Source organism: Pan paniscus, chromosome 9 (assembly GCF_029289425.2).
Source record: "Pan paniscus chromosome 9, NHGRI_mPanPan1-v2.0_pri, whole genome shotgun sequence".
NCBI lineage: Eukaryota > Metazoa > Chordata > Mammalia > Primates > Hominidae > Pan > Pan paniscus.
In genome coordinates, this window is record NC_073258.2 from 44252730 (window position 1) to 44274316 (window position 21587).

At 35.7% G+C, this 21587-nt stretch overlaps 1 long non-coding RNA gene across 1 annotated transcript in view; it reads right to left on the reverse strand.

Moving 5' to 3' along the window:
- The window catches only part of LOC130540592 (uncharacterized), an 83934-nt gene that overhangs the window by 23555 nt on the left and 38792 nt on the right, over nucleotides 1-21587 (reverse strand). The window contains exons 7-8 of the long non-coding RNA XR_008954586.2: nucleotides 13716-13836; nucleotides 701-776 (exon numbers count right to left, since the gene is read on the reverse strand). This is a non-coding gene — a long non-coding RNA (uncharacterized LOC130540592). The remainder of the gene's footprint in view (nucleotides 1-700; nucleotides 777-13715; nucleotides 13837-21587) is intronic.

Sequence of the window (21587 nt, forward strand, 5' to 3'; positions counted from 1 at the left end):
AGGCTTCTCAAAATATTACAAATGGAACTACTATATGATACAGCAATCCGACTTCTGGGCATATATCCAAAGGAAATAAAATCAGTACGTTGAAGAGATTTCTACACTTTCATGTTCATTGCAGCATTATTCACAATAGGCAAGATATTGAATCAACCTAAGTGTTAAATGTCCATTGACAAATAAATAAAAAATAATTAGTACACATACACAGACAAACACACACACATACACAATGGTACACAATGGGTTGCTATTCAGACTTATAAAAGAAGAAAATTCTGTCATGTGACAACACGCATGAACCTAGAGAACATGTTGCTTATTGAAATAAGCCAGGCAACAAATACAAATACTGCATTTACTTATATATGAAATCTACAAATGTTGAATTTACAGAAACAGAGAGTAGAGTGATAGTTGCCAAAGGCTGAGGGTTGGGGAGGTGGTTGGAGAGATGCCAGTTAAAGGGTACGAAGTTTCAGGAAAACAGGATGAATAATCTCTGGAGATCTAGTGTGCAACAGGGTGACTATAGTTGAGCATGTGTTTTATATTACTAAGTATAAACTTGCTAAAATATTAAAATTTAAATGTCCTCACCACACAAAAAAGATGTGTATTAGTCCATTCTCATGCTGCTATAAAGAACTGCCTGAGACTTTGTAATTTATAAAGGAAAGAGGTGTAATTGACTCACAGTTCTGCATGGATGTGGAGACCTCAGGAAACTTACAATCATGTCCTTCCTCACATGGCAGCAATAAAGAGAAGTGCTGAGAAAAAGGGAGAAAATACCCTTATAAAACCATCAGATCTCATGAGAACTCACTCACTATTATGAAAACAGCATGAGGGTAACTGCATCTATGAATAAATTACTTCCCATCAGGTCCCTCCCTTGACACATGGGGATTATGGGAATAACAATTCAAGGTGAGATTTGGGTGGGGACACGGAGCCAACTATAACATTCTGCCCCTGGCCCCTCCCAAATCTCACGTCCTTCTCACATTTCACAACACAATCATGCCCTTCCAACAGTCCCCCGAAGTCTTAACTCATTCTACCATTAACCCAAAAGTCCAAGTCCAAAGTCTCATCTGAGACAAGGTAAGTCCCTTCTGCCTATGAGCATGTAAAATCAAAAGCAAGCTAGTTACCTTCTAGATACAATGGGGGTACAGGCATTGGGTAAATACACCCATTCCAAATGGGAGAAATTGGCCAAAATAAAGGGGCTACAGGCCCCAGGCAAGTCTGAAACACAATAGGATAGTCATTAAACCTTAAAGTTCCAAAATGATCTCTTTTGACTCCGTGTCTCACATCTGGGGCATGCTGATGCAAGAGGTGGGCTCCAGTGGCCTTGAGCAGCTCTGCCCCTGTGGATTTGCAGATATTGCTCCCCTCCCAGTTGCTTTTATGGGCTAGTGTTGAGTATCTGCAGCTTTTCCAGAAACATGCTGCAAGCTGTCAGTGGATCTACCATTCTGGGGTCTGGAGGACAGTGGCCCTCTTCTCACAGCTCCACTAGGCAGTGCCCCAATGAGGACTCTGTGTGGGAGCTCCAACCCCACATTTCCCTTCTGCATTGCCCTGGCAGAGGTTCTCCATGAGGGCTTCACTACTGCAGCCCACCTCTGCCTGGAAATCTAGGTATTTCTGTAACATCCTATGAAATCTAGGCAGAGGTTCCCAAACCTTAATTCTTGACTTCTGTGCACCCACAGGCCCAACACCATGTGTAAGCTGCCAAAGCTTGGAGCTTGCAACCTCTAAAGCAATGGCCTGAGCTGTACGTTGGCCTCTTAGCCACAACTGGGACACAGGGTACCAAGTCCCAAGACTGTGCAAAGCAGCAAGGCCCTGGGCATGGCCCGCAAAGCTATTTTATCTTCTTAGGCCTCTGGGCCTGTGATAGGAGGAGCTGCCATAAAGACCTCTGACATGCCCTGGGGATATTTTTTCCATTGTCTTGGCAATTAACATTTGGCTCCTCATTACTTATGCAAATTTCTGCAGCTGGCTTTAACTTCTACTGGCTGCAAACTTTGCGATTTTTTATGCTGATTCTCTTTTAAACATAAGTTCCAATTCCAAATCGTATCTTTGTGAATACATAAAACTGAATGTTTTTAACAGCACCTGAGTCATCTCTTGAATGCTTTACTGCTTAGAATTTTTTTCCACTAGATACTCTAAATCAACTCTCAATTTCAAAGTTTCACAAATCTCCAGGCCAGAGGCAAAATGCTGCCAGTCACTTTGATGTAACATAGCAAGAGTCACCTTTATTACAGTTCCCAACAAGTTCCTCATCTCTATTGGAGACCACCTCAGCCTGGACTTCATTGTCCATATCACTATTAGCTTTTTGGTCAAAGCCATTCAAGTCTCTAGAAAGTCCCAAACTTTCGCACATTTTCTTGTCTTCTTCTGAGCCCTCCAAACTGTTTCAACCTCTGCCTTATGCAGTCCCAAAGTCACTTCCACGTTTTCAAGTATCTTTACAGCAGCACCACACTACCTGGTACCAATTTATTGTGTTAGTCTGTTCTCACACTACTATAAATAACTGCCCAAGACTGGGTAATTTATAAAGGAAAGAGGTTTAATTGACTTACAGTTCGACATATCTGAGGAGGCCTTAGAAAACTTACAATCATGGCAGAAGGGGAAGAAAATACATTCTTCTTCACATAGCAGCAGGAAGGAGAAGTGCTGAGCAAAAGGGGGGAAAGTCCGTTATAAAACCATCAGATCTTGTGAGAACTCATCCACTATCACAGGAACAACATGAGGATAACCAGCCCCATTATTAAATTACCTCCCACTGCGTCCCTCCCATGACACTTGGGGATTATAGGAACCCAGTTCAAGGTGAGATCTGCATGGGGACACAGAGCGAAACCATATCAGTAAGTGATGTTATGGATATGTTAACTAGATCGATTTAACAATTTCATCATGTATTCATGTATCAAAACATCAAGTTGTACATTATACATACATACACTTTTTATTTATTATATGTTAATAAAGCTGAGGTGATTGAGAAAAAGAGAGATAAAAGAAGGTTTAAAAATAGAAAATGATATTTAAAAAAAAAAATTCTGAAAGAAGCTAGAGGAAAATATACCCATAGAGGACAAAGATAAAAATTACATTTGATGTCGCCTGAGAAACCATGCAAACACAGAGTGGAGTGAAATATTTAAAATCTTGTAAGGAAAAAATAACTCCAAGTAGAATTCTGTACCCTGAGAAATTATCCTTCAACATGAAGAAGAAATACTTTCTAGAACAAATAACAATTGAGAGAATTTGTTGTCAGTTTATTTATAAAGAAGGAAAATAATATAGGTCAGAAACATGAGTCTTCCTAGAGAAAGGAAGAGCATCAAAGATAGAATAAGTGAAAGTAAAATAAACATTTTTATTTTCTTGTTCTAATAATATGTATGCACTGAAAATACAATTTTCAAATTATATGAGGCAAAAACTGGTAGAACTGCAAGAAGAAATAGATGAATTTGCTATTATTGTTTGAGACTTTAATAGCTCTCTAAAAGAAGTGGATGTATCCAGCAGGCAGAGAATCAGTAAGAACATATTAGAGCTCAACAGCACCATACTGAATATAATTAATATCTACAGAGTATTTTGTCAGATGAAATACATAGAATATACATTCTTCTTAAGCTTACATGGAACATTCATCAAGATACACCATATTCTGTGATATAAAACACAACTTAACAAATCTAAAGAAATAAAAATCATACCAGGTCTGCTTTCACATCACAGTGGAATTAAGTTAGAAATCATTAAATGAAAAATAGCTGGAAAATTTCAAAATATTTGAATATTAAACAATTACCTCTAAATAAAATATGGGTCAAAGAACAAATATTAAGAACAATGAAAATATTTGGAACTAAATGGGAATGAAAATACAACTTACCAAAATATGTGGAATGCAGTAAATGGAGCACTTAAAGGAAAATATATGGCATTAAATACATATATTAGAAAAGAAGCGTGTTCTAAAGTCAGTAATGTAAGTTTTAATCTTAAGGAAGTAGAAAAAGACAAATTAAATTTAAAGTAAGCACAAGAAAAGATAAAAATTTAAGCATACATCAATGAAATTGAAAACAGGGAAGCAATAGAGAAAATTAATAAAACCAAAAGCTGGTTCTTAAAAAGATCAATAAAATCTATAAGGCTCTAGTCAGGCTAAGAAAAATAAAATATAGAGGACATAATTACTAATATCAGAAATGAAAGAGAGGACATGACATCACTACAGATCCAAGGGACATTGAGAGTGTAAATTAAGGATTATTAAGAACAACTCTTATGCCCACATATTTGATCATCTAAATGAAATGGACTGTTTTCTTGAAAGACACAATCTGGTAAAACTCACACAAGAAGAATTAGACAATTTGAATGGGCCTATATCTATGAAATAAGCTGAATCAATAATTAATAACTTCCCCAAATATAAATCATCAGGCTTAAATCAGTTCACTGTTGAGTTTTACCAAGCATTTAAAGAATAAATGGTATGAGTTCTTTACAATCTACAATCTCTTTCATAAGACAGAAGAAGCAGGCATACTGTCTAACTTCTTCCATGAGACCAGAATTATTCTAATACCAAACTAAACAAATATATTACAAGAAAAGAAATCTATAGACCAATCTCTTATGAACATACATATAAAAATCCAAAAACAACAACAAAAATACTTTATCAAATCAAACCCAATTATGTATAAAAATAATTATACACCATGTACAAGTGAGATTTATCCTAGGTATGCAAGGCTGTTTCAACATACAAATAATTTTTTAATAATAATTTTATTATTTAATAATAATGTTAAAAAATCCTAGGTAAACTAGAAATAGAAGAGAATTTTCTTAAATTGATAAATATTTATCTACCAAAAATCTACAGCTAATATAATACTTAATGGTGAGAAACTAGAAGCTTTCCCACTAAGATCAGGAATAAGATAAGTATATTCTCTCTCACTGATCCTTTAGAACATATCACTAGAGGTTCTGGGTAATGGAATAAGACAAGACAAGAAAAGAACATGTATACATACATGGAAGGAGAAAGCAAAATGAGTTTTGCTTGCAGATGACATGATTGTTTATTTACAAAATCCTAAAAAATTAATGGAAACGTTCCCAGAAATAAGTGACTATAGGAAGGTTGCAGGAAACAAGGTTAATATAAAAAAAAAAAAAACTCTTTCCTATATACCAGCAATAAACAAGAGGAACTTGAAATTAAAAACACAATAGGCCGAGCGTGGTGGCTCATGCCTGTAATCCCAGCACTTTGGAAGGTCAAGGCGGGTGGATCACAAGGTCAGAAGATCGAGACCATCCTGGCTAACACAGTGAAACCCTGTCTCTAGTAAAAATACAAAAAAAAAATTTAGCTGGGCCTGGCGATGTGCGCCTGTAGTCCCAGCTGCTGAGGAGGCTGAGGCAGGAGAATGGCATGAACCCGGGAGGTTACGCCTTCACAAATTAATTAGTCCTTCACAAATTAATCTATAGATTTGGCCTGATCTTAAAGCTCAGCAAGTTATTTTGTGGACATTGACAATCTAATTCTAAAGTTTGTATGAACAGGCAAAAGACCTATAAGATAATACAATAGTAAAGGAGAAGAACAAAGTTTGAGGACTCACACTATCCAACTTCCAGATTAGTTACAAAACTACAGTAATCATGACAGTGTGATGTTGACTTAAGAACTAACAAATAGAGCAATGGAACAGAATAGAGAGCCCAAAGATAGACCCACATAAATGTAGCCAAGTAATCTTTCACGAAGAAACAATAGCAGTACAATGGAGCAAAGATAGGCTTTTCAACAAATAGGCTGTCAAAACTGAACCTACGTTTCCAAAAAGTGAATCTAGACACAGACTTTACATGTTTCATAAAAATTAACTCAAAATGAATCATAGTCCTAGATATTAAAACACAAAATCATAAATTTCTAGAACATAACACAGAAGAAAACCTAGATAACCTTGAGTGTGGCAACAACTTTTTAGCTATAGTAACAATGCCAAAATTCATAAAGGAAAAAATGACTTTATTAAAATTAAATACAAACAAACTTCTGATTTGCAAAAGACACTGTCAAGAGAATGAAAGGACAAGCCAGACTGGAAGAAAATATTTGCAAAAGATGTATCTGATAAAGGAGTCTCATCCAAAATATATGAGAATCTCTTAAAATTCAACAGTAAGAAAATGAACAACCTGATTAAAAAATGGGCAAAAGACTTGATCAGACATTTCGTCAAAGAAGATATACAGATGGCAAATGAACATATGAAAAGATGTCCAACATCACATGTCATTAATAAATTGCAAATGAAGACAATAAATTTCTTCTACATACTTATTAAAATGGCCAAAATATACAACACCGACAACAGCAAAAGCTGGTGAGGATGTGGAGGAACAGGAAAACTCATTCATTGCCAGTGGCAATGCAAAAATGTGCAGCCACTTTGGAAGTTTCTTACAGAACTGAACGTACTCTTAGCATAATATCTAGCAATCATGCTTTTTAATGTGTATCAAAAAAAGTAGAAAACCTATGACCACACAAAAACTTGCATGGAATTCTTTACAGAAGCTTTGTTCATAACTGTCACAACTTGGAAACAAACAAGATGCTTTGAAGTATTATGTGAATGGATAAACTGTTGTATATATAGACAATGAAAGTCATTGCTAAAATTAAATAAGCTACCAAGCCATTAAAAACATAAAGGAATGTTAAATGCATATTACAAAAGGAAAGAAGCAAATCCAAAAAATGTATAATTCCATTTATATGCATTTTTAGAAAAGGCAAAACTATAAAGGAAATAAAAAGATCAGTGGTTTCCAGGGATTGGGGACAGAGGATGGACAAAGCATAGCCCAGAGAATTTTCACAGCATTTGAAACACTCTGTAGGATGCTATAGTGGTGTATACATGGCATTACACGTTTGTCCAAACCTGTAGAATGACTACACTGAGTGAACCCTAATATAAACTATATACCTTGGGTGATGATGATATGTTAATGTAGGTTCATTCATTGTAAGAAATGAACTACTCTTAGGAGGATGTTGCTAATGAAGAAGGCTATGCATATGTGGGGGAAGGATGTATATGATAAATCTTTGCACATTTCTCTTAATTTTGCCATGGACATAAACAGCTCCAGAAAATGAAGTCTTTAAAAAGAATGGCTTTATAAAAACATGGAGATAATGAACAGTCAAACATACTGTATCTGAATAACATTTCTCTAATTATACTGATACTTCAGTCTTACATCTGATGCCATGAAGTGTCTAGTTCAACACATTCCATAACGATCTTTCTTAATTTTATTGAAAATATTCATTCAAAATTATTCATAAATTTAATAAATATTTATTGAACATCTATTACATACGAGTTATTGTCCAAGATACAGGGAATAAACCAGCGAACAAAACAAACATTCCTATTCTCATAGAGTTTATATTCCAGTGGATGAGGAAGACATACAATAAATAAAACAATTAAATCACATAATTCATTAAGAAGAATCAAGCCCAGGAGGCATTCAGAGAGAGTGAGGGGTGCATACGTACAATTCTTAATTAGATGGTCAGAAATGCCCTCATTGCCCTCATTGAGAGGTGACATTTGAACAAAGACTTTAAGATGATGCGGCAGAAAGTCAAGCAGATGTCTAAGGAATATAACACCAGGCAAAAGGAATCGCCAGTGCAAAGGCCCCTAAAACTGGAATGTTTCTAGTGCAGTAAAAGAACAACCAGGTGGTCAGTGAAGCTGAAAGTTGACTGAGTAGGAAATAGAGTCAGTAAAGTAATTGGCAGCTATCTCTAAGGGCTTCTAGTGGTCCTTGGTGATGGTTACAAGAGAAAAAAATAAAAAGAATCATTTGTTTATTATTCTGTAGATAATAATGGAACTAGAAACTAGAGGAGACTAATATTGATTTGAAAAATATATGACACAGATTGTGTCCAGGCATCCTCTATGCATTTCTTAATTTAGCACTTAAAATTTCTTATGCATGTATTATTATTTCCATCTACAGATGTAGGAACTGAGATTCAGAGCGTTTAATAAATTGCCTAATTTCATTGAGAATACACAGTTATCTCAGCATTTAAAATCAGTACTCTTGATTCCAAAGTTACATTCTTTTGACAATATGTTATGTCAGCCAAGTTTTAGCAACAAGTGATATGACTTATCTTCAACCTTGAGCATTGCAACCATCTCTTCTTTAATAAACAGCTAACTACTTAAAAAAAAACTTGACGCTTATAAGCACGTAAAAGGTGTGTGTGTGTGTGTGTGTGTGTGTTTGTTCTTTCTACTTTTACGATGGGATTAAAAGTTGCTTTCAGTTGAAAGCAAGCATAGCAGAGTGGTTAAAAGCATGGTCTATAGCATCAGATGAGGCCTTGTTTCTTGCCATTGCTTGCTTATGGATGTCTTTGGACATGGTACTGAAATTCTCTAGGCTTCTGTTTTCATGTGTGTCGAATGGGCATGCAAATAACATATGCATATGCATATAATATAGGCAAATAACTTATTACAGTGATAATTAAGTGACAGAATGAATGTAGATTACTTAATCTGGTCTGTATGTAATATGGGTTCAATAGGTTTTAGCCACCATAATTTATATTTCCTAACTCACTACAAGTGGCTGTCAGCTCCTACAGTTAAGGAATGTGATTTTTCTAGTATTGATAGGGCCCTACGCACCCACCCACCCCTGCCAAAGTGCAAAGGAAAAACTATTGCTCTAGTGGGATTTTAAAAATTATTTTAACCTGTAATGTACTGCAGTGAAAACTTCAACCCACTCCCAGAAGCACTGCTTAGAGTGTGGCATAATTAAAATAATGGAACAATCAACAGCAGGAATGTTAGCATAGAACCAAGGAAATTATTAAGAAACCAAACTGAACAACATCATTAAGAATCACCAGAGGCTTCTATAAATATGTAAGTAGTGTAGGAGTCAAAATAATACAGAAGGGAAACACACTATAAAAATATGTTTGTGTCTATAGCACTGCCTGCCTAAGCCTTCAGGTTGTGTAACTCAAAGTAACTTCTTCGGTGAGGGTGACTTATGATGGAGATACTATTATACATTAGATAGCATCAAGGCCTGGATTTTAACAGGTGTTAAAGCACAATTTATATTTGTTTCTATGCTTAAAAGTAGTAGCTAAGCCATAAAAACCGCACTCTGCCCCACTTTTGAAAAAATAAGAACCCTATAAAAGTAACCCATACTTTGTATCCAAAGTCTATACTTTTATTGAGCTACCAGATTTGATACAAGGTATAATACAAGTCTTAAATTATTACTAACATGTAAGGAGTCATATTTAAAGTACTCCGTTAGGGTAATGAATCCAAGAACTTAGCAGAGCCATATCTCTGGTATCGAAGTGGTAGAAACTAGGTTAGTCAATGCAGGAATTCAAGAGAGGTTTCAAGTCTAAATTTTAGTGCCTGATTTTGGTATGCGGGACCTCCTCTCCAGTTACACACCAAGTTAGACCTCCAATCTCAACTTGGAGAAATATTCACTATTTCACTCAGGGCTATGGGAAAAAAAAATTGATCTTGATTTAAAGAACAAGCAAATGTTTAACCAGGAAAAACTAACGGCATAAACTTGCCTTAAAAAACAGCTTTAATGCCAGAGAAAACATTGCTGTGTTTGAGGAAATGAAAGCACAGAGTGACTGGAGTGTGGCATATAGAGGGGAAACTGGCCAGAAGGTAATTTAAAGAAGCAGCAAAAGTCAAATCACCATCAGTTATATGTTAAAGAATCTGGGTTTTAGTCTACATGAAATGAAAAGACATTGATAGGCTGTTGCGAAGAAAGAGGGTGAATCTGTGCTATGATTTATAAGAAGCAATCTGGCTGCTGTAAGGGGATGATGGGAGTGGGAGAAAAAGTGTGACAGCTAGAGAGGCTGCAATGGTGACATGAACTAAGAGGCTGAAAGTGAAAATGGAGAGAATGGATAGCTCCTAGATCTATCCTTGAGGTAGAATCAAAAAGACTTGCAGATAACCGGGATGTTAGGTGCTTACAAAATACTTGTCAAAAACTTCACAGTTTCCTGCTTAAGTGATAATGAGAATACCTGCTTTTATAGAGTGACTACAATGCTAGAAGTGTAGATCAAGAATTCAATGTTTAGCCTCCTGCTAATTTGAATTGTATGAGACATTCAAGTGGAGATTCCTAGCAGACCATTAGATATAAGAGTTTGCAGGTTAGAAGAGACCTCGGGATTGTCCTAGTACATATACAGGTTTGTACCTTATAAGCATTTCTTTGTAAAGCTTTACATGCCTAATTATTTCCCTAAGTTCAAGGAATGATGAGAAAATTACTACTAAAAGCAGCATTTCTCAAAATTCAAATGCCCAGGAGACTGTTGCAATGAAAAAAATTTGATAAACTGTGTAGGCTGCTCTAAAAATCCAACCAACCAACCAAAGAAACAAAAAACAATGCAAATAAAGTTTTGCAAAAGTAAAACATGGGGTATGAGCTGCCTGTGGATCTGGAACATTAGAAGTGTGCTATTCTCAACTCTTACAGGGATTTTGTTACCTTGGTCCAATCCCTGCCCATTGAGTTTTTTTAGTCAAAAATGAACTCTCTTTTGTACTATGTGTACCACAAGGCTAACAAAGCTAGAAAAATGCCTGTAGTAAAGAAAAACATGCCTTCTTTTCCTACAGACCCAACGAGAAATGAGCTGAGCTCAGTTTTCTTAAGAGCCATGCTAATTAAACAGTATGGTCTTAAGAGACTGCTAAATCATGACCCCGCCTAAACTGTTTATCTTCAAGCACAGGATAATAGCATAATAATTGGTGAAATGAAGCCATTTCTGATCAAATTGCTCTTTTCTTTAGCCTGTGTGCCCAATATAAGTGACTTTTCCCCAGCTCCAACCGCAGCAGTTGAGACTGCTGACATTACGACATGAAAATCTTCAGTAATTGATTCCAACTGTTGCAGCTGCAAAGAATTGCTTTGCTAAGTAAAGGGATTTATGGATTTGGCCACATTTTGTTGTTTGCTGCCTTCGATTACTACAAATTCATTCTTCTCTCAGTTTTCCAAGATAAGAGTGGATAGAACTGATATGGAAATGGTTTTAGCAATGTGTTAGATTTAAAAAAGTTCTCTGTAGATTATTTTAAAAATAAAACATTTCTTTTTCTCTCAGCAGTGAAATATTTTCATTGTGAAAATTTTGGAAACATACAAATTTTTAAAAAGTAAGAACTATTTATAATCATTCAACCATGATAACCACTACTGTTTTTAGTTTTTATAAAAGTTATCTTTCAACATATATATGGTTATGTTTATTTTTAATCAAATTATAATGAAATAATTTTTTCATCTTTCTTTTTTCCCATGTTTTTAAAATTTTTTCAAAAACATGATTTTTAATCTCTGAAAAATACTTAAATATATGTTTAATAGCTTATGAGATACATTCTGTTATCTAACTAATATTAAATTTATTCCTGAAGAGCTTTCAAAAGTAAGTTTCTGTACCTGGCTTAGAATAGTGCTTATACACTCACATTTCAATAATTCATAATTTATTGTAGAGTCTTCCAATGATACATTTTCTACTAAGAATAATAAGAAAAGAAAGAGAAGTCCTGACTGCTAGAATTATTTCAGTATAATATACATGTACAAACCAGAATCTTATATGTCAAAAAGATGAGCAGATTTAAAGATAGTGGGCTCATTTATATTCTTCTCCCTGTACTATCACTTTGCTGGATAAGCCAAACACACCATAGCACATGTGCTATAAAATATTAAAATGGCCATGTGAAATGCTTACTTGCTGGGAGGACCATAGGCTTCATAAACATTTGAAGATACTTGCCTTGTAGGTTTTTGTTTTGCAATGCAACTGATGACAGCAAAGAACACATATCTATTTTTCTAAAACTAAAGTTTTCTTTCTTCCCTCAACTGTCCATTGGCATCAACTCATAAAGTTCCCTTACTTATCTACCTTCATATGACTTGAGAATACAGGACCAAGGAGTTTCTTACTTCTAAAGATGATAATTTTTGATGCTAACCTCAGTGAGGCTGGTTGTGGAGCTGAGTCAGTTAGGGATTGCTTTAGGAGTTGTTCTTACAGGTCACAGTTGTCAGCATCTCATCTATATATTTGGTGTAAAATCCTGCCTCCTCTCACTTGCTTTCTTTTTACATTTTAGTTTCTGCAAAATACACAAGAAAAACTCCTTTCTCCTATATACTGAAAAATTCTGGAATTAGTTTGTAATTTTAATGCTATGCTCAGGAGTTGGAATATGAAACTGGGGAGATTCCTTTTCTTCTTCTTTTTATTTATTTATTTATTTTTAGACAGGGTTTCTGTCAGCCAGGCTAGAGCCCAGTGGTGAAGCCATGGCTCACTGCAGCCTCAAACTCCCTCGTCTCAAGCAGTCCCCCTACCTCAGCCTCCCAAGTAGCTGAAATACAGGTATGTGCCACCACAACCAGCTAATTTTCAAAATTTGCAGAGATGAGGTCTCACCATGTTGCCCAATGGTCTCGAACTCCTGGCCTCAAACAGTCTTCCTATCTTGGTCTCTCAAAGCACTGAGATTACAGGTGTGAGCCACCACACCAAGAAGATTTTTGAAAAACACTTAAGAATAGGATTTCTCAAATTTAGCGCTTCTGAAATTTTGGACTGGAAAATTCTTTGTTGTAGTTCTGCCCTGTACACTCTATGTGTTTAGCAGCATCCCTGTCCCTGGTCTCTTCCCACTTCTGGAGTAGCCCTCCAGTAGTAATAACCAAAATCAAAACAAAAACAGAAACAGAAACAAAAACAAAAACAAAACAAAACAAAAACCTACATTCATTGCCAAGTGTTCCCACAGGATTCAAAACTTTTCTGGTTGAGAACCACTGCTCTTAATTCTGCCCATGACTCTCCTCCAGCCTATACTTTTTAGCATTTTCTCCAGAGACCAAGTAAACACTGTAATTATTTCTGCTATAGTATTTTACAGGATTGTTATTCCTTTAGATTGACTTTACACAGAGACTGGACTTTATTGGGTGCCAGTTATATTTAGTATACTGCCATGTAGACCTTGATTTTCAAATTAATGAGTTGATACATAACATCTATCTCTCTTTTGGCTGTTAGCAACAGCTGGGCAAAGAGGAAGAAAAAAGAGGGTGAGAGAACTGAAGGTTAGTAGATACTGGTTTAAATCCTCCAATTTCTCAATTATTAGAAGAAGCTAGTTGTATTTATAGGTTTTGACAGCTCTAACATCGGGTAATAGTTCAGGTGATTATAGTATATTTGATTATACTATAGTTTTATTACAAACACTGTAACACAAAGAAATGATTTTCTCAGTGTTGCCTATGTGAGGTAAGAATACTTCTAAATAAAGAAAAACAATGTCTATGGTAGGAAAGTCAAGAGTTGGGAGGAAATTTGGTGGACAGGAAATCACTTATTAGTAAGAGTGCTTAGAAACCTTTCAGTTATTGAAGATTTGATACGTTGACCTAAACTCTGTTCTTACCTCCATCTTATCGGAAGTTATCAACTCAGTCTTTTGTGTATTCCTTTTCCTACATCAATGTATCTCAAATTTGACCATTAAGCTCAAAGTAGAATAAGATTCATTCTGTGGGTTTCTATTTCTGTAGAATAAAAGATATGCCTGTCAATATTGGGGAATTGCATGGGTGTTAGCACAAAGAGAAAGGGAAGTTTTCTGTCTTTAATATGTATAGTCAGGACCCAAGCTTCAAGAATTATGAATGCCCTTATTCTCCTCTTCACTTGTCACCAATTGATGGCAGCAGATTTAACAAGTAGGCCAAACACCTCAGGAGCATTTTAAAAGCTATTTTGTTATTCCAGGATTTCGGGCAAGAATCCCTGTGGACTTGCAAGATCAGGAAGGAGAAAAGTGGTCTGAAGTCATAGAGGATGGGTGTTGTAAACTGTCACTGTTAAATCTAAGATCCGTACTTCATTTAGACATTGAGTTTGAAAGCTTTTTTACATCATGACAAAAACATGTTTCCTATACATTAAGTGTCTGTCGATGAAGAGTGTTGAATGCAGATGCGATTCTGACCCTTGTTTGGGCTTTCTAATGACTACAGCACAATTGGAAGAAGGAGGTGAAAACAACTCAGAACTTTCTATTTATAATTTTAGAGACATGAGGAACATAAAAACCCTTTAACATTGTCTTATAATTTAGTAAATGATTTAATTAAAGGAATTTGTTTTCTTTTAAAATAATTTTCATGTTATAGTTTCCCTGCATCTTTAAAATGCAGAGAGATATTCTGCAGGTTCTGAAAAGTACTCTTGGTCAAGGGAAGAATAATCATTATTTTTTATATTGGAGCATTAGTGATTCAGAGTTTTGCAATCATTCAGGGAACAACATAGGATTAGCAAGATATGAATTCATCAGGGGATTAAGCAGAAAACCTAATCACTTGCCAGAGTTGAATGAATCTTGAATCTTTCTGGAGGTTGAAAAATATTTGATTAACTCATTAAAAATTATTTTCAGCCCTTGCAGATGTTTCCCAAGAGGAAGCATTATGATTCCATTATAAGCTAGAGTCTCTATGTTAGAAATTCTATTTTGTTATCCTGTTAGCCAGGTGCCTACTATCATAGGTATCAAATATTTCTTGTTGGGAAGGTTTGGATACAACAAGCAAACAATCTAAATTCCAATAACTACAGTATCTGGCAAGAAGAATTATCAAGTTAGACAGAAGGAGATCATGAATGATAGACAAAATATTTCATTCTTTTCTTTTTTCCAAAATGGAAATTGTTAATTTACTCTAATAATTAGAAAAGTATTTTATTCTCATTGTAAACAATTAATTCATTACAGAAAAAATAGAATAAGGTGTATAAAAATGGGCTGTTTTACATAAAGTTAGACATGCTTAACAAGTTGGTTTCTAAAAATACAGACAAGTAAATATTAATTTAAAAACTGAGGGTCCCAATATACATTCTTAGTTGCTACCTTCCTTTTTTAACCAAATAATTTTTCTAAATACCTCTTCAGGCTTATAGATTTACACAATTGTTGTAAATCATGGGATATTTTGTCATTGATCGAATACATAACGATATACCATAGTGTTTAAATGCATGCATTTTGGAGTCAGATAAACCCAAATTTGAGTCTGGACTCTGCTAATTAAAAACTAGATATTCTTGCATTTAGCTTTATCGCTTTAAGTCACAGTCTGTCGTTTATGTATCTGTTTTGTTTGATTGTTTTTAACTGCAGAAGAAGACAAGAGAGATAATAGCAATAACACCTAATTTGTATGTTTTTTTTTTTTTTTTTTTTTTTTTTTTGAGACGGAGTCTCGTTTTTTATTGTGAGGATGGAATGAGATAAATAAGTGCCATGAATAGTGTGCCCAATATTTGACTCATTGCATGGGCTCAACAAATGTTACGTATTATCATTGTCATAATTCATTTAGCTAATCCTCTATTGCTTAATGTTTGGATTGTTTTCTATTTTCTCTGTTCTAATACTTTGAAGAATCCCTGTGAAATCAAATTTATGAAGTCATTATTTCTCTAGAATCAATCATTGAAAGTGAATTCCAAGGTGTCAGGATTTTTTTTTGTTTTTAGAATTTTTATTATTTAGCCAAATTTTCTGCATCCTATAAAGGTGAGAAAATTAAAAATCCTATTAGCATTATAGGAGAGAAGGATTTGTTTTACTCCATTTGAACAGTTAAGATGGTAATTTTTTGATGATGAGCTGTGTAGGTGAGAAAAATCTTCAGACCATGTAAAAGGACATTTCAAGCCACTGAAATACTCCTTTAATGGCCTTAAAAGATTTTGAAATCCCTTTGAAAACATTTAAAAACACAACAAAAGTCATGCTCCTTGCTAAACAATTTCCAGAGAAACGGACATTTTATATCCCTCCAACAAAATAATCATTTTTACAATTCAGTAGTGCTATTTTGAGTTCTGTTACTGAATTGAATATAATAATTCTAATGTTTGTAAAGAAAAGCTATATCCCTTACAAGGGTCTATGAATATCACAGTGGTGCAAGGCTTGCAGCAGAAAGAGAACAAATTGGAACCAGATGAAATTGGGCTCATATTCTGGGCTAATATGTATTTATTAGTTGTGCAAACATTAAAAGCACTATCAAATATTTCTGATATCTCATATACTCATCCCTACGTAAAGATAATTACACCCTCATGAACATTTCTTTACATTTGCTGATTCAATAGCTCTCCTCTGTTTTTTAACAGAACTCCTCTTTCTTTGGGAAAGTGCTCCTTCCCACTTAACATGGTCTCCAAGGGTCTGTCTATTGCCATACTCTTCTAGTCCAGGGGTATAGAATTTTTCATGTCACTTAGATTTCATTAATCTTAGTGTCTATCTCCCTAGCCACAAAGTTTCTCACAGTGATGGTACATGGCTCAAGCCAGGCCAACCAGCATTCTCCTAGTTTTTCAGATGATTTAAGCCTGTAACTCCAAGTTGTCCTTTCTATTCTGCAGTGTAAGAAATAAGGAATAATGCTACATCATGAAGAGAAAGAGAGGTTGAGGAAGACAGAAACAAAAGTTTCTGAGACTCACATTCTTTAAGGGGTATTAACATTCCTAGAATTCTCAACTATATGAGGCTCTCAATGCTCATTTATGTTTAAAACACTGTCTTCATCTGTTTTCTGTTGCTTATTTCAGAATACCTGAAACTAGGTAATTTATAGGTTAAAGGGATTTATTTCTTATGGAGGCAGAAATGTGGTCAAGGGGCCACATTTGATGAGGGCCTTATTGCTGGAAGACAAGAAAATTAGCCAAAAATTTGACTGTCTTCTCCATAGACAGTCCTGAGGTGACACAGGGCATCACATGGTGAGGGGACTGAGTGTGCTAACATGCTATGCTCAGTTCTCTCTTTTTCTTCTTATAAATCCACCATGATAAACCATTAATCCACTAATGCTTTAAATCATTAATCCATAAGTGGATTAATCCATTCATGAAGGCAGAGTCCTTATGATCTAATCATCTCTTAAAGATCTTATTTCTCAATACTGCCACATTGGGGATTAAGTTTCAACATGAGTTTAGAGGGAACATTGAAACCATAGCACATGGCTTGTGTTATGACTTTGTCACTTGCAACATAAAGGGTCTTAGTAAAAAAATCTATCCCATGGGGTGCTGTATGTGTTGATTGAGATATAGTATTTAAAGTAGCCAGCATAGGACCTTCCATATAAAAGTCCCTTTCTTTTCTTATTAAAATTCTTATTTATTTTTAACAGCTGTCAATGTCCAACGAGAATGTGGGTGTAGGATGGAGAACAAATAGTTCAGCACCCTTCCTTTAAGTTCTTTCTATAACTCTCAGATGGCTTAGAGAACAATTAAATGTTGACTTGACTTGGTAAGAAAATCTAATCTTTATTTTCCCCTCCTCAATTCTCAATTATTCAGCAATTAAAGCTTTACTACTTTCATATTATATCCTGGCAATGTTAAGTATACTTAGAATTTAAAGAAAAGGCTGGACTTGTGTAGAAATATTCATTTAAGAAACCAAAGGAACAATAACTACAAGTGACAGCAAAGGGAAGTTGAATGATATAACTAAATTCCCCTAGAATTCCAGTGCTGATGCTGCCCTTAGTGGGATGATCTCAACAAACCTCATTTAACCTCCCTGGACTCCAGTTGTAGAAGGAGAGAATTGATAAATGATCCTTTCTGGTGCCAACACTTAATGTTATGATTTTGTGTAGCAGCAAACCATGTGGACCTTCCAACTTGCTGTGTCATTAAAAGGTTGGTATATTTTCACTCTTCAGACATCCGACAAGATATAATTACAAAAGAACTACATTTCCATGTATTCCTATGGTGATTATAGGTGAATGAAGAAAGGCAACTAAGTCTAGCCAGGAGCTTAGGTTGTGAGTTGCTAAGTGACTTTGGACAAATCACTTCCTTCTTGGGCCTTTATTTGTTTTGATTGAAAACAGTGGTCTTTATTATATTTCTACCAAAGAACCCTCTGCAAATGAAATGACTGTAGATTCTGCTGGTTCTAACAGGAATGGAGGGTGAAAGCCTCACCCACTCAGACTCTCTCTGTTCCTGGCTAAGGTCTCTGAGTCATCCCACAGAGAGGAGGATCTCTCAGAAATATGTTTTCACAAATAAAGAGTCAGTTCCATTATACAATTCCATAACATCATGAGCAAAAAACTGATTTGGCTCATTTTATTCTTGTGTTCTTTATTAGAATAAGGCAGCCTACAAAAAATTTAAATGTAGTACTTTCTCAAAATTGAGCTTAAATAGATTATTTTTAAATGGGGATGTCTAAGAGTATCTTATTATATATTATAATGTCCTAGGTCAAAGTTTTAAAGCTATAATAATCAAAGATTAGTTTTGCTTATTTGTATTTTCTTTTTATTGCTGTTTATACTAAACATTCTCACTTAAGAATCGCTTTTGGAATGAATAACGTATGATGCCATGTTTAGGGTAACCAAAAATTCCAGTTTCCCTGGGACTGCCCTGGTTTTAGTGCTGAAAGTCCCTCATCCCAGGAAATTTTTTAGTTCTGGGATAACCGGAAGAGTAGGTCACAATTATCAATCATCTTGTTGGACTAGAAGGCAATTTTTGAAAATTGATTGACCACATTGTAATTGAAACATAATGAAGGTGATGACCCAAAGAAAAAAAAAAGGGATATGTACCCTCTTCTGGCTGAACCTGGCACATGAGCCAAACCCACTCATTCTGTCTTACTGCTGGGCTGCACCTCTATCTTGCACTCTGCTCTGGGCTCACCCTCAGGGCATTGGGTACCATCACAAGTCCTAGGATTCTTCTGCCTAGGACTCATCCACTTCTACTTGCCTGTATTATGGTCGAGGCAAAACTGTAATTCTGGATTAATTTTCCATTGCTGCTGCCACAATTACACCAAATGTAGTTGCTTAAAACAGTGCAAAGGTATTATCTTACCATTCCAGGGATCAGAGGTTTATCATGGACACCACAGGGTTAAAATCAAGGTGTTAGCAGGGCTGCATTCCTTCTGGAGGCTCTAGGAAAGGCTCTGCCCTCTTACATTCACCAGCTTCTTGATATCACCTGTTATTTCTGACTTGTGGTGTCCTACTCCATCTTGAAAGCCAGCACTGTTGCATCTCTCTGTGTCTTTCTTCCATGGTCACCTTTCCCTTCTACTTCCCTCTTTCCCCTTTAAGAACTCTTGTAACTATTACATTGGACCTACCTGGATAATCCCAGGTAAACTTCCTATTTTAAGGTCAACTGATTAGGAACCTTAATTTCATCTACAACCTTAATGCCTCTATGCTATATAGTATAATATATTCACAGGCTCCACGGGATTAGAATGTGGATATGTTTGAGGGCGCCATTAATCTGCTTACCACACTATGTATCAAATTATTTAATGCTCACTTGTTAAGATTAGGAAGCAAGGTTTACAGTTATCACTGAGATCAACCCACAATACTTGGTATATATTTAGGAAAATTAAATAATTTATCTTTCAAACCAGAATACTTTTTTTTTTTCTTTTTTTGAGATGTAGTCTCACTCTGTCACCCGGGCTGGAGTGCAATGGCGTGATCTCGGCTCACTGCACCCTCCGTCTCCCAGGTTCAAGCAATTCTCCTGCCTCAGCTTCCCAAGTAGCTGGGACTATAACCATGCCTGGCTAGTTCTTTTGCCTTAGTAGAGACGAAGTGGCACCATGCTGGCCACGCTGGTCTCAAATTCCTGACCTCAGGTGATCCACCTGCCTCGGCCTCCCAAAGTGCTGGGATTACAGGCGTGAGCCACCTCGCCCAGCCCGAATACTTTTTGGAGTGAAAGAGGTACTCTTAGTAATTCCTACAAGAAGGTAGGCATAAATTGTTCTAGTCCAGGAAAAGTAAGACACTGCATATAACATTCCACAAATATATGTTGAACTTAATATAGTTTATAGATCTTTCATCAAATAATCAGTTACATGCTAGGTGGCTTGAGAATCCAGGAAATACACTCTGTTGGGCAGAAATGATTCCTGAATGAAAAACTGTAAGTGAGATAAATTTTGTGATATACTTTATAAAGCATAGTTTAGAGAAGACAGAGTATCAATGAAGGCTGATGTTTACTAGAAAGTCACACGGAAGAGTTGGGAAACTGAAAATAACATAATAGTACAGCAAAATTTAAATAAAAATGCTGATAATTTCCCACAAATTAAATCACATTCCATTTTCTTCTAGCCATATTCAAATACATAAATATTACAAGGCTGATGATAGTATTTTGTGTCCTGCTTTCTTTACTGAAAATATAAGCGTCTTCATGTTCTGTCATGATTTTCATAATTATTTCAACAACGATTACATAGTCTCTAGTTGAACAATATTGATGTGGCTTCCAAAATTCACCAAGCATAAATGATACTGAAAAACATCTGAACCATGGCTCTTCATTTTTTAATGCTGGCCATATTATTAATCCAGTTTCAGAAGTGAGTAGATAGATGTCCTTTAGGTAAATTGAAGTATGGTTGCCTGGGGAAGTCAAAGGAACAAAATGAGACCATATGCAGGTCTGTAGTGGCTGAATGATGGCTCCCCAAAGATGTCAACGTCCTAATTCCCAAACTGTGGATGTGACCATATATGGCCAAAAAGACTTTGCAGACATAATTAAATTAAGGATCTTGAGATAGGGAGATTATCATAAATTATCTGGGTGGGCCCAATGTAGTCACAAGTCTCCTTAGAAACTGGAGGCAGGGGAGTCAGTCCAAGGAAATGATGTGATTTCAGGGGCAGAGTCTGTTAACAGAATGTGACAACACTGTGCAGCCGCCTTTGAAGATGGACAAAGGGGGCACTAGCCAAGAAATGCACATGACTCCTAGAAATTGGCAAAGGCAAGGAAATGAATTCTCCTCTAGAGCCTTCAGAAGGAAAAAGCCTGTTAGCATCTTTTTGGCCCAGTGAGACTGATTTTAGACTTCTCACACCTAGAACTATGAAACAATAAATTTTTGTTGCTTTAAGCCACTAAGTTTGTGGTAACGTACCATAGTGGCAACTGGAAACTAATAAAAGGCCATATGCCAGGCCATAGAGTTAGGAATGAGAATGGCATCATTTGGATATTGAAGAGCAGCCCTCTCTGAGCAGAGTATTCACATTGAAGAAGTGGTTACACAGAAGGTAAAGGTGAGGTGGAAGCAGTGGGTGAATATTTGGCAACAGACTGATGGTCTCAAGTCCAAACTCTGCTATAAACTCAAGTAACTTAATAAGTTGTTTTGCAAAAGAGGAAAAATGCAATT